Here is a 16,391-nt window from a genome sequence, read left to right on the forward strand (position 1 = left end):
TTTTCAGTGGCAAATATAAATGGTATTTTTTGACAAAATGCCAGTTGGAAAAATCAAGTAGCGGTATTTGGATTTCAGCTGCTTTATTATGCAATGTTAAAGTCGATTTCCAACTTTTACTCAGAACTGCTCACTAGTGATGGGCGAATAAATTGGTAGGCAGGCGAATTTCCGTGTTTTCTTGCCTGCATTTTCAAAAAACTGCGTTTGACAACGGAAAATCCACGCGTCCAATTTGTTAAGCACATAAAAATTCAAAATTATCAAAATTATTTGGGCAGCCATTAACTTTAATGCACTTGGACAAAATAATTGCGCATATAAAAATTGTCGATCACATCAAAAATTGTTGCACGTCAAAATTATTTTGACTTCAATGCGTTTCGCCCATCACTACTGCTCACTGCCCTACCCAGCTTTCAAGCGTGTCATGCAGCTGTTTATCCAGAAAGCTTCGAATTACGGGATTGGCATCTTCTATAGCAGGGATCCCCAACCTTTAGAACCAGTGAGCAACATTCAGAAGTAAAAGGAGTTGGGGATCAACACAAGCATGAAAAGTTTTCCTGGCGACCCAAATAAGGGCTGTGATTGGCCATTTAGTAGCCCCTATGTGGATTGTCAACCTATAATGAGGCTCTGTTTGGCAGTGCATCTGGTTTTTATGCAATTAAAAGTTGCCTCCAAGCCTGGAATTCAAATAGGCACCTATTTGAAGCCATTGGGAGCAGCATCCAAGGGGTTGAAGAGCAACATGTTGCTCACGAGCTGCTGGTTGGGGAATAATTCCTTTTTATCTGTAGTAATAAAACAGTACATTGTACTTGATCCCAACTAAGATATAATTGATCCTTATTTGGGCCAAAACAATACTATTGTGTTTAATTAATATTTAAATTATTTTTTAGTAGGCACAGTATGGAGATCCAAATTATGGAAAGACCTCCTATCCAGAAAACACCAGGTCCCGAGCATTCTGGATAACAGGTCATATACCTGTACTAAATTACTTAAGCGAGCCCTTGCTAACTGAAACTACCACCGTCATTAGTCTTTCTAGTTCATGTCAAGTTACGAACAAAAGACTGTTTACTGGTTCCATTATGACTGCTATGAATCCTGCACTAGAATAACCAACTGCAACCATGGTTATGATTTAAATAGGTGCATAATGTTGAGGTACTTTTGTTCCTTTAGTGAAAGAGCTGTCTGAAAGTGAAATAGAAGGTGAAGAGATATTGTGCAGGGTCAGGAATGTTCCATATGAGTTTGTATTCTGAAAATGGTGGGAAATTTTTGTGCCTGAGATATAGGTTCCCAATCAATAAGGTCTGTTAAAGCTGATTTCCACTTAATGAAAGGAAATATAGTTCTAAGCAACTAATATTTACAAAAAATATGTAAACTAAAAAAAATGTATGGTTGCGTACTGTATATCGTTAAGTTAAATCTAATTATTTCATTATGTTGTTATCTAACAGGTTTTGGGTGGTGATGCCTTAAAGGGGACCATTTACTACTTCAAGGACCAGTAATTTTTTTTAAACTCCACTTGCGCTCCTTTTCAGAAAAGGCGATCTCCTCCCTGCTTTCCTTATAGGAGATAGCCAGGGAGGAGAAATCGAGTGCCGCATGATGGATAGTCGCTGTGTCGCCTTTTCTGAAAAGGAGCGCAAGCAGAGTTTCGGTAAGATATTTCTTAATAAAGACTCAGCGATTTAAAAGTTTAATATGTCATTGTGTTGTTCTTTTCATTCTATACTAACAATTTTTTTTTTAAAACAAATTGATGTTACTGATCCTTTAACCCCATTTATCACTTACATTTTTACATCAAAGTTTTTCTAATTTTCTGCTCTTAATAAATCTCTAAAATTAGAGTTTTGAAACTGCTAATAATTTTTTTTTTTAAGTTGTTAAAACCTTTTTATTACTTAATCATTAGGCATGTTAGACACCTAAAAAAAATTGATATCATTGTAGAATAGGGATCTACTGTATTTATTTAATTGACCATTTAAGCACGCAATGGGATACACCTACTATTTATTTTTTATTATTTTAATGGTTCCAATCATAATAAACAATATTTACACATAACAAGTTTTACATGATTACACCATGACATTCCACAGTATATTATATTCTACTACATGCATTTACATTTTACCAACCCATACATTGTATAGCAAAATGATATTCAATAAATGAAATTTTATACCAATTACTGTATACAATGATATGTGGTACTAGGACTTATTCCGCACTCATAGGTATCCTAGTTAGCATTGAAAGGCACAACCCTCAATTATTCATTCATTATTTCCATATTGCAATAAATTCTCCTGGTTGACAACACAACTCAAATGATATTTTATTTATAGGTGACACAATACCCAATAATTCCAACCACTGTATTATGTCCAGGGGTGATGCTCCCATCCTGTGCAATACAAGATTCTTACAATAATAGAATAGAACTGTTTTAATGAGGCTCTTCTATTTTTGGAGGGGGTATCAAAATCCACTAACCCTAACAAACAGACCTCAGGGGCCAATCTAACTGGAATTGTCTGAAATATACTTAAAGGGGTACTGTCATGGAAAAAAATTCAAACCGCATCAGTTAATAGTGCATGGGGCTAGACATTTTGTCAATTTTCCAGCTGCCCCTGGTCATGTGACTTGTGCCTGCACTTTAGGAGAGAAATGCTTTCTGGCAGGCTGCTGTTTTTCCTTCTCAACGCAACTGAATGTGTCTCAGTGGGACATGGGTTTTTACTATTGAGTGCTGTTTTTAGATCTACCAGGCAGCTGTTATCTTGTGTTAGGGAGCTGCTATCTGGTTACCTTCCCATTGTTCTTTTGTTTGGCTGCTGGGGGGGAAAGGGAGGGGGGTGATATCACTCCAACTTGCAGTACAGCAGTAAAGAGTGATTGAAGTTTATCAGAGCACAAGTCACATGACTTGGGGCAGCTGGGAAATTGAAAGTATGTCTAGCCCCATGTCAGATTTCAAAATTGAATATAAAAAAATTTGTTTGCTCTTTTGAGAAATGGATTTCAGTGCAGAATTCTGCTGGAGCAGCACTATTAACTGATTCATTTTGAAAAAAAAAATTTTCCCCATGACTGTATCCCTTTAACTACATCCCTCCAATAGATCTTAACTTTACCACAATCTGCATTACATTCACTACATCTGGGACAAGCGTCTCTCTCTTAAAGAAGGTGAGTAATAGTAATGATGTATACATTTTAAACATATTAATTTGTCATTTAGAGAAATTAGCCCCTTGTATTCAGAACTAATAGAAGCTTCCCAAGTCTCTTCATCTAACACAGAGATATGCAATTGCATTTTGAGACACATTGTGCAATAGTGAGAGAACCATATCAGTTAATGAGTTACATCACTCCACTAGTAACCCATCTGACCCAGGGGGCCTTCCCTTGCGGAAGCAAGTCCATTGCCAAGGGAATTTTTTTCAGGTTGTTAACCCCGAACTCGCTGATTTAAATATTTCTAATCAATTTTTTTTGTTAAATAAGAAACCATTCGATTTGTGAGTTCATTTTAGGTAGAAAAAACTTGACCTTTGATAAATAACCCCCTGAATGTCATAGAGCTCATATGATCTCTCTCTGTTTTGACTGATGTTGACAAATGCCAGTTTTCAGCTTTAAAAAGTCCATAAATAATTTGCCAAGAAGCAATTAGTTACAATGTACTCAATCCCATTTTACATTAATTATTGATGGTAAATAGCACATACTTAGTTTATAAGGAACAAATCCATTACACAAAATGGTCATCCTTTCTATGTTTTTTGTAAAACAAAAACTTTAAGAAAAAAATGTAATAGCTTCATATTTAAATAAGTAAATGTTTATGTACTCTTTTTAATGGGAATAAACAGAACACAATTTGTCTGCATATTTTCATGGTGAAAAACTATTCTATGGTAGATGACGGGGATATGTCACAAGCATTTTGCTGTTCGTGGTAAAAAAACTCATAGTGGTCAAATGTCTGAAATTTGCCCATTATGCCACAGAAACAAGAAATAAGAGTTTAAGTGCAAGAAAAAACAAAGCATGCCTGGAAAAAAACAACAGTGTAGAAACTTTGCCTTCTAAATCATTTTTCTGCACAGTTATAGAGAACACCATAGAAATAAATGTTTTTTCAGGTAAGACATAACCATATTTAGATCAAATAAATAAATAAATAAATATAATTAACAAATAAAGGTATGGGATGTAGGATCTGAAATGCTTGACCTAAGGTTTCAGAATTTTCACTGCCAGTTCTTAGTTTTGTGTAAACCCATTAAAGGGTTGGTTCTCCTTTAAATTAACTTATAGGGGGTTATTTATTAAACTCCTGAAAAATTTGTGATTTTTTTCATAAAATCAGACTTTTAAAAAATCATGAAGTCCAAATCTGAAAATCCGGCATCTCAGACCTGTCTAGGTTGCATATAAGTCAATGCTAGAAGTCCCAATGATTTTTTGATGTGCGCTGGGTTTCGTGCAATACTCCAAAGTTTTTGGAGTTTTCGGGAAAAAATTACGGAAAATCGTGAAATTCCGATTTTTTTTCCCACAAAGCAAATTTTCAGGAAAATGTAATAATAAATAAGCGTAAAAAACCCGAGCGGATTTGATCGGAGTTTGTAGCAGAAACTATTGAGATAAATTCAGACTTTGATAAATAACCCCCTAAGGGTTTGAATGCCAGCAAATAAATTAATTCCTTGTTTATTTAGGTAATTATCACCCTTTTTCATTTAAAATTATTTTGAGACATGTTTTGTTGTGTTGAGTCATGGGGTGCCATGTGAGTAGTGTGAAGTCAGAACAAAGTTTGATCCATCTGTATGATATATTTCAGTTACTAAACAGATAAAATGAATGCAAATTGTTGCATGTCGCCACTTGCATCATCAGTATGTTTGTCCCACTTTCTCTTCTGAATTGTATGCAAGGAACCATGACACATGGAAACCCTAGAGCTAGCACCTTCAATCTGGTGTTAATTCCAGGTTTCTGTCTGCGCGCTGCATCAATAGCTGTCTTGGGCCATGTGAATCATGCACGCATATAATTTTAACCCTGTGCCCTGGAAATGACACAATCCCCATTTTGACAAACTTGGATTCGATTGATTGACAAGATGCGCACCAGCAATTTTGACACATTGAACAGAATCACAATGGTTGCAACTCAGCACTCGGTCGTGATTAATCTACATAATTGTGGGTAAAAATGTGATTCTGAAATGCACTCTGCACCAACATAAGCCTGAAAATAGTAATAAAAGTACAAGTATGGGACCTGTTACCCTGAATGGAAACCTAAGGACCTTCACAAAATGAACAGAAAGTCAAATGTAGCTTTAAATGTAGAACATTTTACATGTTCATAATCTTTCTGTTTTTTTCTCATTTTTGTTTTTTTTTACAGACACAGAGCCGTCAGGGAATGAGAAGTTACATTACCCTACGCCTAATCTGCATTTTATAATGAGATGCTATTTGCCACTAGAACCCTTGAAGGACCTTTTATCTAGGATTTGAAAAGAGAAGAATTTATAAGATGGTATTGCCACAAGGTTATATGCTAGGGGGACTGTGCAAGATGCATATTTATTTCTGTAAACCTCATAGCCACTGGATTTGCCTGAAACACATTGTTCTGCAAAGCATTGCTTATGCCCCTCTGGCAGCAGCTCCAAATTAGCTTGCTCAGTGCACTAGTTAATATATTTTACATAACATTTTCCCATTGCTTGTATTGCAAAATAAAGGCATTAGTAACAGATCAGTGTCTCTGCTCGAAATCCATGAAACTCTCACTGATTGAGTAAGACATTTATGAGCAAATGCCATAATTTTGTTAACGATTTAGCAGAATCCCGTTCATTTCTTTTACTGTTTTTCTTTTTCCTGGCATAGTTCGTAATTGTAAATAATGATATCCAGTAACTTTAGGAAGTTGCTGTCTTTTGCTTTTTGTTCTTTACATCTTTTAAAGGTGCAGGAAACCTTTCTTAAAATGTGATTATGTGTGTCTCCTGACTTTGGCAAGTAGGAAGGATACATTTCATTACAGATGCAAAAGGATTTACCCATGAAAATCATCCCTATCAGTACCATATCAGTCTTCTTTGTTTTTATCCTATGAAGTGATATTATTGTGCAGTTTTGACTAGTATTTAATTCCCTGTATTCAAATATCTACATCTGTGTATTTACATATGTTTAATGCCTCTGCTGCCAATGTGAAAAGGGAAAACTGAGTTTATACAGAGCCTATGATTAAGTGTTTGGAACACGAAACGCGTCAGGCTGTTTTGACACAATAAACTTCTTCACATTTGAACATCTGCCTGGTGGAAGTTTTTGCCCCTGAGTGCCTGCTCCAATTTGAAATTTAGAGTATGCTGGATTGTCATTGTCAAGTGAGTTGATGGAGAGCTTGAAAAAGTTTCCATAAATTAGTATTATTTTAATAATCCATTCTGTGATGATGCTGGGCATCATCCGCCTGCCAGCTTTAATCACTAGTTATATGCTGGATAAATCTTAGATTTGTAGTGCACCAAATATACTTAAAACATTTTCAAGGCACTTCTAACTTAGATGTGACCAGCAGCGTAACTAGTGTGAGCTGGGCCCCCACAAAATAAATCTGCAATGGGGCCCAGCATACAGCAATACCTAGACAGCCATTGTTTGCTTCCTCTATAGCCTATACTGAGAGTTACAGAATACCAATGGGTGCAGAGCTCCCTGCTTACAAACACACTCATCCACAGATAAAGCAGGCTTTAAGGGAGCAGTATATTTATCATTTGTTATTTATGTAGTACCAACACATTGGCCTAGCGTTTTACAAAGATTGGTCATCATTCAGTTCCTGCCCTAGTGGAGCTTACAATCTAATTTCCCTATATAGAACTTTGTTTGGAGGCAATTTACCTGTCTGTAAATTTTTGTAGTGTAGGTAGAAATCTGGAATACCCAGAAGAAAACCACACGAGGACCAGGCTGGAATTAAAGAAAGGACCCCAGCACTACATATGCTCAGGGCCGGATTTACATAGTGGGTGCCCCTAGGTCCACTGCCGTTCATCGCCCCTGTCCCCTCCCCTTTTATCATCTGGACCAGAGCAATGGGGAAATAAAAAAAACGGTTTTTATCTCCAGCGCATCCCCATAGTTTTTGAACCAATGTGGGGGTGGTTGGGCAGCAGGCCACCCCCTAAAATCCTTCCGCCCTAGGCCCGGGCCTAGGTGGCCTTTCCACAAATCCAGGCCTGCATATGCTACCCACAGATACAAAGTACTACCCTGTTGTTCAAAATGAGTTTACAGGGCTAAATGTGATTTTACCATGTTGTTTAATTAAGAAAAAAATATTTTTATTGTTACAGTATAGCTTAGCTAAACTGGACAAGAACATAATTAACTCTACCATCATTTCCTTGTGGATGAGCACAAGGCCTCAATACTGATCTCTCTGCATTGCTTTCTAGGTGTCTGGATGGCAACAAGAGATGTTTTTTTATCATTTACCTCATCATTTAAAGATTCAGCTAATTGCCATTTTATTATTTGCCCTAAAATAAAAAGGGCACCTTGCTTCTATGGCCTTCAGACATCCAACTGTAATGCAATTTTTCAGATTTTGCACCTTATACCCAAGAAGATATTATGTTTGACTTTGACCTATATACTACCTGGAAGCAGTTTATTTTGGTACAGCTTTTTGTTTATCCAGATGAAGTTGTATCAGCACTGTTACTTTTAGTACATCGTTCAAAAATAGGATCTGTTTCTGCTGTGGAACAGGAACATCCTGCAGATCCAGAAGGTACGGTAGGCAAAGAACCTTAAATATGACAACCTTGAAATCTGTAAAATAGCTGAGCAAGCAGAGGCAGGACAAAGGACAAATCAAATGGAATGTAAACTAGATTAGTCTGAAACCTATCAAACTTAAAAAAAAAACACAATAGTCTGAAGACAAGTAACTCAGTATTTTCTCTGCAATCGACTTTAGAACAGCAATCTGTATTTGCATAATAACTGTACATTTTATTATGTCTGTCCCTGGCAGAATAAAAAAAAAACATAATTTGAATGTATTAGAACAAAATGTGAATTTAAGTTCTCATTAAAGTATTTTAAGAACAGTTGGAAAATTGAGGTTAAGGATTTAAGGAACAGCTATGTTTCTATTCAATTGCACAATATGGCATTTTTCATGTGAGTGATAAAGCTGCTTACAGTTGTGTGAGCTACTTCTATAATGTCCTTGGGGAGTGACAGTAAGATTTTGAAGCTCATTAGCAATGTCACTATATTGAAAAGGCAAGAAAAAGCATAACCTTTGCTAAGAAATCATCATTACAGTATTTTGTGCTAGAAGTCTAAGTGGTAACTTTGCATTCTTTTCATAACCAAATGCTGAGCTGCAATTAAAGGTCAAAACCCTCATTAAATATTTTATTTTGCATTCTATCGTATTTACTGTTTATATTAATGCTGTATGATGTTACATGGAAATTAGCAGCTAGGTGTCATTCTTTGCTTGTCACAGTGTTCTGATAACAATTATTCAATAGGTGCATTCCACTAGGGTTGCCACCCGGCCGGTAAAATACCTGCCAAGGCCGGGGCCAGTATTACAAATTTACCGGCAATGTAACTGCCGGTAAATTTGTAATACCCTTAAAAAGACCCCCTCGGCCCTCCCCCAATCCCCTGTAAACTTACCTTTTCTTTTGCCTCTTCTAGCGTCCGTGGCCCCGCCCCTTCTGACGTCACGTCCCTCCCATTTTGACATCACGTTCCGCCCCTTTGAGGCCCCGCCCCCCAGCAGCCAGTAATTTTTTTTTATAAAAGGTGGCAACCCTACATTCCACAGATATAATGGGTTAATTTTGACCCACGGGGGGGCCAAGAACACGCCCCTAAGTGCTCATTTGAGGAACACTTGCGCCCCCTACGCACTGTGCTCTACACTGAATGTCAGATGAAAAATCGAGGGACAGGCAGTAAGGACAGGGCCCTGATTTCAAACTTTTGGAAAATAGTTTTATGATGATGTAACCTTAGCAGAGCTAATAAAATAATTTGTGAGAACCAATGGAGTTCAAATGCTTAAAAACAATTAATCTCTGTGGGTAAGGCATTCCCACCAGCAATTTACATTATTGCCAGTGGGAAAGCATTTGCAGTAGATTAACTGCCCGCGCTAGAGGAGATTAATCAGAGGGCATCTAATCTCCCTGTGTGTCAGCGCCCTAAGAAACATAAGGGGGAAATGTAATAAAATTTGCAAAGAGAACACATTTGCACATAAATAAGATGAATGTATCAATGTAATATTCTTTATTAGACTTCCTACTTGTTTGCATTGTGAACAATTTTTCCATTAGTGACCTTTATTGCATTCCCCCAATAGATCATCGCTGCTAAAAAATTTCCTTCAGTTCTCTCTATGACTAGTGATGGGTGAAATTCTGTCGTTTTGCTGAAAAATCTGCAGGAAATTTGCGAAACTCAAAAAATTTGGACAACGCAGATAATTCTGACGTCTGCGACAATTACTATTATTAGTTGTCGCGGCGTCGGAATTGTCACCAGCGTCAAAAAAATGTTGACGTCGATTTTGCAAATTTGAAAACGCGAAAATTCGCCTCAAATTCGTTCCTGGCGAATAAATTCGACCCATCACTATCTATGACAATTATTTTAAAGTCATAAAGAAATTTAGTAATAAAAAAACCTAAAGCATGAAGATAATGTGCACCATTTTTAGGCTTCTTGTTAAGATTTGGCTCACATTTAAGAGAAGAAAAGGAAGTTTGTGGCCAGCTTTCCAGAGAGGGATAAAGCCAAGTAAACAGGGTTGTTTTGGAACATTTTCTCTGCCACATTTTTTTTAAAAATGTGGCACCCAAATGCAAAAACTTGTCCTTCAGTTCAGTATGACGATTACTTAAAAGTGTCGTTTCTGTGGTGTATTTTAGCGAGTAAAATACACCACAGGCCAAACGCCAACAATTTCTCCATATTCCATTGCTCTAATATTTTCATTAAAAGAAAACAAACAAAAACAAATGATTGTATTGTGGCCTTTTACATGAATAGCGTATATCTAGAACCACCACTATTAGCATCAGTCATTTCCTTTTATTGTTCTTTATACATGAGACTAATTAGAAGTAATTGTTGATTGGCTGCCATGGTTTATTGCAGCTGTCAAAAAATTAGACACATTTGGACTCATTTACTAACATAGGGCTAAATATTATCTATAGCAACCAATCCGATCTTTGGTCTATAGAAAACTGATCAGAGAATAACAATAATAACACTTCTAATTGATGAAAACAGGCTTGGGGCAGCCAAATAACTGCTGATAATACACATTTTAAATTAATAACAAACTATATATATATATATTTTTTCTTCTCTTCTGAAAACCTATCCTAAAGAATAAGATGCTAACACTAAAATGACATTTGTAATGTCACATTTAATACAAAATTTCTTTCTGTGCTGTTTCAGAAATGACAATTCATTTTTTTCTCTCTCATTATCTCTTTGTCCAGTTATAGCTTGCCCTTTAAATAAATGTTGGCATTGGCAAAGATTGATTTTTCACTCATTTGTTTCTAACAATTTTTTTTTTTCGGAATTCAAGTGCATCGATAAATTATAAATGAGGAAGACTTGTCAAATAAATTGGTAATTTAGTAGGTATATATCACTGTTCTTGACCTTCTACTCTTTTTATCTATATAGTTATTTATATACTACTACCCGTACATGCGGTGTTGAATGTTTCAAGGAGTATATTAAATAACCAGATGGGAACAGCAAAGCACATAACTAATACATAAAATACAATTGCATTCAAGATTAAGGGTCAAGTGTTAATAGACACAGGAGAAAAATGCTTTTGCCTTATAAGGTTTACAATATAAGCAGGTGCAAAACAGATACATATTTAAGTTTAGTCTTGAGGAGGTGGAGAGGCTCCAGTTGGCTGATAGAAATGAATACAGTCTCCATATAAACTAATAGGAAATACAATGGTGTTATTTATTTTTTACCATTCAAGGAAATCAGTAAATTCATGAATGAGCAGTAGTAGTCATAACCTAATTTCAAAAGAAATTAGAAATTTTTCTCCAAACATCATTGGACTGGAGAGTCCGGAGGCTCTGGGGCTGCCACTTCAGGGAGCCCCACACCACCTGGGCCCCACCTGCAATTCTCCCCAGGCCTCCCCAACTGCAACTCCCCTCCACCTGGGCATGAAGTCAGGGGGCAACACCACACAAGTTTTCATGCAGGGAGTGGGTCTAGTCCAGTGGGGTCCATAAGGGCCAGGGCCCATCTGTTTTTTTCCCGGTGTCCTGCCGGCCTAGTCCGACCCTGCCTCCAAAGTCCTGTCCAATACTGAGGCCATCACAAAAATCTTACTTGTTTCCCTGGAGCATTGTAGAATTAAGACATTTAGGGAGACCTGGTGAGTTACTGAATAGTAAAAGTATGAGATCTATTATCTGTAATATTTAGGACCTGTTTTCCAGATAGCAGGTTGTTCCACGTCTGAAATCTATTAAAAAACACTTAAAAATGTAATAACTTCAATAAGGTTGTTTTCCCACCAATATGGATTTTAACAGTTTAGTTCCCATTAAGTACAATTTGATTTATTACAGAGAAAAAGTGTATAAAAATAGAATTATTTTCCAAAAATGGACAGATATGCTTCCCATAATGGTGAGCTTTCTGGATAAGATATGTCATATCTTGCTTTTAATATTCTTTGACTGGGAAGGCCAACAACGTTTGTATGCCCAAACAGTATGAAGACCATCCTTGAAAGTTTTTTAAATATCCTCACCTTGACACATAGCATCCTACAAGTCAGATGTAGTTTAAAAATAATGTAATTGAAACCTCGTGTGCAAAATATATGAAGAATTTGTCATCCAACACAATACAATTGCCTAAAGGGAAACCTGCAAGCTGCATTTTAATCCAACAAGGTTAAGTTGGATACACTTTTGTTTCTTATTGAAATATATTGACATAAGAGCCATCTGACTTTATCTGATCAGATTTTATACACTGTCTGAGGGTCAGATGTTGTAGCATCCCACAAAATGTTTTCACAGCAGTCTATTAAAGCAAGTCTTCTGGTGTACATCAACTCTTAGCTTTTAGGACACGCAGGCCACTTTGAGCTTTGTGTGGGATGAGTGAATGACACTGATGACATACAGCAGGTATAGAAATTGCCCACCATAAGGAACAAGACAAATGTATAATTATTCTAATGGGATTTGAAGGCAGACAAAAACACAGAATTATATTTGTCTTTAAAGTTCACCATAGGGGAAATTAAAAGAGGTTAATCAATTACTTGACATTTACTGAAGCAAAACACATTAAGCAAATTTGTTTCATATTCTACTGAGACTATTGTGTCAAACTAAAAGTGAAGTGAGGCAGGTACAGATTTATTACAGTTACAAAAAGAAAAGGTGGCACTCCTAATTTTGTATCCTGTAGTGGTCAAGGACATATTTAGGGTCATATTTATTATGCTGGGTAAAAAATCAGCAGGATAATACACCAGACATCGACAGACCGTTTAAAAACTGGTGTCAAATTTTTTCTGCAGTTTTTCTTTTCTTTGTAAAATAACGGTGGCATGGCGAATGGCGTAAAATTACACACACCTTGATAAATTCATCTTTTATTTTACACAGCTTTTTACACTGCATAATAAATATGCCCCTATGCTGAGCGCTGGTCACACTTCAGAATGCAAAGGAAATTGTAAACCAGAAAAGATGTCTTCCTATAGATTTACATCAGAACCTATATATGCACTTTCCTGTAAATATGCTGAGAAATATCCACCAAAGAAAAGATTGATCTGCACACTTGTATAGAGCACAGTACAATGCACCTACAAAGTAAATTAAGGCTGGGCTAAGCAGTTATGCAGCTGGACATTATCTGCATCCACCACTGCACAGCCTACCTAAAAGGCTGATCCATCATTGAGCAACGCATTATCAGGGGCTTAGCAATGGACAGGTATTTACTTAGAGCAGCATTTCATCTGCTCTAAGTGCTAAAGTGAAACTGCTTACTTTAATAAACTCCTGGGTTGCTTTGGCTGTATGTTTTGGGTCGTTATCCATCTGTATTATGAAACGCCTCCCAATCAATTTGACTGTATTTAGCTGGATTTGAGCTGACAGTGTCTCTGAACACCTCAGAATTCATTCAACTTCTTCTGTCCTGTGTCACATCATGGATAAATACTAGTGTCCCAGTGCCGCTGGCAGCCATGCATGCCCAAGCCATCACACTGCCTCCGACATGTTTTACAGATGATGTGGTATGCTTTGGATCATGAGCTGTTCCACACCTTCTCCATACTTTTTTCTTGCCATCATTCTGGTAGAAGTTGATCTTGGTTTCATCTGAATGTTTTTCCCGAACTGTGCTGGCTTTTTTAGATGCTTTTTAACAAAGTCCAATTTAGCCTTTCTATTCTTGATGCTTATGAGTGGCTTGTACCTTGCAGTGCACCCTCTGTATTTACTTTCATGCAGTCTTCTCTTTATGGTAGACTTGGATATCGATATGCCTACCTCCTGGAGAGTTTTGTTCATTTGTTTGTCTGTTGTGAAGGGGTTTCTCTTCACCATGAAAATGATTCTGCGATCATCCACCACTGTTGTCTTCTGTTGATCTCCAGGTCTTTTTGCATTGCTGAGTTCACCAGTGCTTTCTTTCTTTCTCAGGATGTACCAAAATGTAGATTTTCCCACTCCTAATATTGTAGCAATTTCGCAGATGGTTTTTTTCTGTTTTTGCAGCTTAAGAATGTTTTTTTTACCTGCATGGAGAGCTCCCATGACTGCATGTTATCTTCCACATACAAGCAGCCCCTTCAAATCAACTCCAATGCTTTTATCTGCTATATTGATAATGACATAACAACGGAATTGCCCTCAACTGCCCATGAGTCAATTTGAGTCAATTGTCCAATTGCATTTGAGCCCCTGAAGTGAAGTGATTGTGTTTAAAAAAGGCTTTAGTTCCTCACATTTTTATGATATCTTTTCGTTCAACCCAAGATTAGAAAAATGTTGTCTCTGTCCAAATATTAATGGACCTAACTGTATGTAACTATGAGACCCGGAAAGGTCACAAGCAGACAGTGCTGTTGGCAATATGATCCCTGGCAGAGACTTGACAAAGTCCAGTATAATAATTGGAAAGGGGTAGGCACGGCAGTCCCAATATTATTGGTGCAGGTGGGCAGCAAATGATTAGGAAAAATTATCAAATAAAATCCAAATACAGGTAGATGGTCAGGGAAGGCAACATACTCAGAACAGGCTGCCGATAATATCTCTGCGTGTATCGCCGATCATATGATTTTCAGTGGGAGACTGTCACCAGCTTTGTCGGAGATAACTTTCATACGATTGCTGTCAAGGGAAGAACATTGGCTGATCTGTTCTTTTACTACTTTATTTGATCTGAATGGTTAGTGGCAGGTCGGGAGATGGAGAAGTTCTTTGCATCTATGGCCAGCTTTACACTTACATAGCTGGTTCTAGGGAATTGTGAATTCCTATTGCCTATATGTTATTATTTACAGTAATTTGTTGTTGCTGCTAACAATCTGCATGTGCAAAGTGAGCGGCTGTGGGTTTATACTTGTTTGCAAAATATCTAATAAGGAAAATTATTATTGGTTCTGAAAAGCAAATGGCAAATGCAACTTATTAGTTACAACCCCACATACATTTATCAATTTATTTACTCACCTGTGTATAGCACTCAGAGTAAAAAAATGGCATTGTATAAATAAATGAAGAGGGCATTATTAAAGTAATCCTTATATTGTGTGTGGGCCACAGTGAAAGTTTGGAAGACACTTTAATCTGCCGCATTTCTAGAAGAAAGGCTTGGATTTTTCTATTGTATATTGTACAAGAACTAATTATGCTTTCATGTTATTGTTACATAATAACCTAGACTTTTACAGAACGGAGGCCACATTGTGACTTAAAAAGGTGTTAACGTGCTTTATTCTTTCAAATTAAATGGATCTTTAAACTGTTAAGTGTATGGTTAAGTGTACGGTAAGTAACTCTTGACAGTGTAATTATTGCAATACAAAAGGCAAATCCTACAAGATGGTCTTGTCATTACGTGATGCTGCTGGTATTAAAGTACTTTCTCTTCATTTGTTTTGTTCTTAAACATCGTTTCAATGGATTTCAGTGAAATAAAATAAAAACTGTTCATGTGCTTGTAAAACAATAGTAGAGCACCACAGACAATACATTCACAGCTTTTGTCTGAAATATTCCTTTAATAACCTCATTTAATGGCTATTCTTCTGAGCCACATGCATACATTTCAGGTGGGATACTCACCACCATATTGTGTCTGGAACTGAGCAAAAAAATGTTACATTTAAACATTGTATTTTAATGTTAAACAGTTGTAAAAATTATTTCTTTAAATTTTTCTTCAAAGGACCAAACCGACTGGAGGGGGGTTTAATCACATGCTTTCAGATTTAAAAAAAATATAAGATCATTAATAATTTCTAAGTATAGCATAAAAATTAGCGGTAAAAGGGGTAATTTACCAGTGCCCACTTGCTGGGGTGGGGGTCCCCAAACTTTTTTACCCGTGAGTCCCATCCTAATGTAAAAAGAGTTTGGGAGCAACACAAGCTCCTGTGGATGCCAGATAAGGGCTGTGATTGGCTATTTGATAGCACCTATCTGGACTGGCAGCCTACAGGAGACTCATTTTGGCAAGACACCTGGTTTTTATGTAACCAAAACTTGCCTCCAAGCCTGGAATTCAAAAATAAGCATCTGGATTGAGGCCAATGGGAGCAACATCCAAGGGGTTGGTGAGCAACATGTTGCTCTTGAGCCACTGGTTGGGGATCACTGTGATAGAGCATTAAGGGGCTTAATTATTCAGAAATTTTGTCTGGGACATTACTATGTTCTACATCTCCCAGACAGGGAGCAAAGTGCAGCACTGGTGGGTGGAAGACAGCTCTGTTCTGACCACCTACATAGGGTGTAGTCTGTAAGGACAGCACCTGGCTCCCTGACTTAGTTGCTTTCAAGCATACTACATCTTATGTCAGCTTGGGGGTTGGTTTAGAATGACCGCAGCAGCATATCTTCACCTTCATCTTCACCTTCAGCAGATCTGGTCGATTGGGCCTGCCTAACAAAAACAGTTGTCCGTCCTCATTTATGGCCAGTTGTAGGGTATATGTTTAGATACTTTGAA

The sequence above is a fragment of the Xenopus laevis genome, chromosome 3L (assembly GCF_017654675.1).
Source record: "Xenopus laevis strain J_2021 chromosome 3L, Xenopus_laevis_v10.1, whole genome shotgun sequence".
In the NCBI taxonomy this organism is placed as follows: domain Eukaryota; kingdom Metazoa; phylum Chordata; class Amphibia; order Anura; family Pipidae; genus Xenopus; species Xenopus laevis.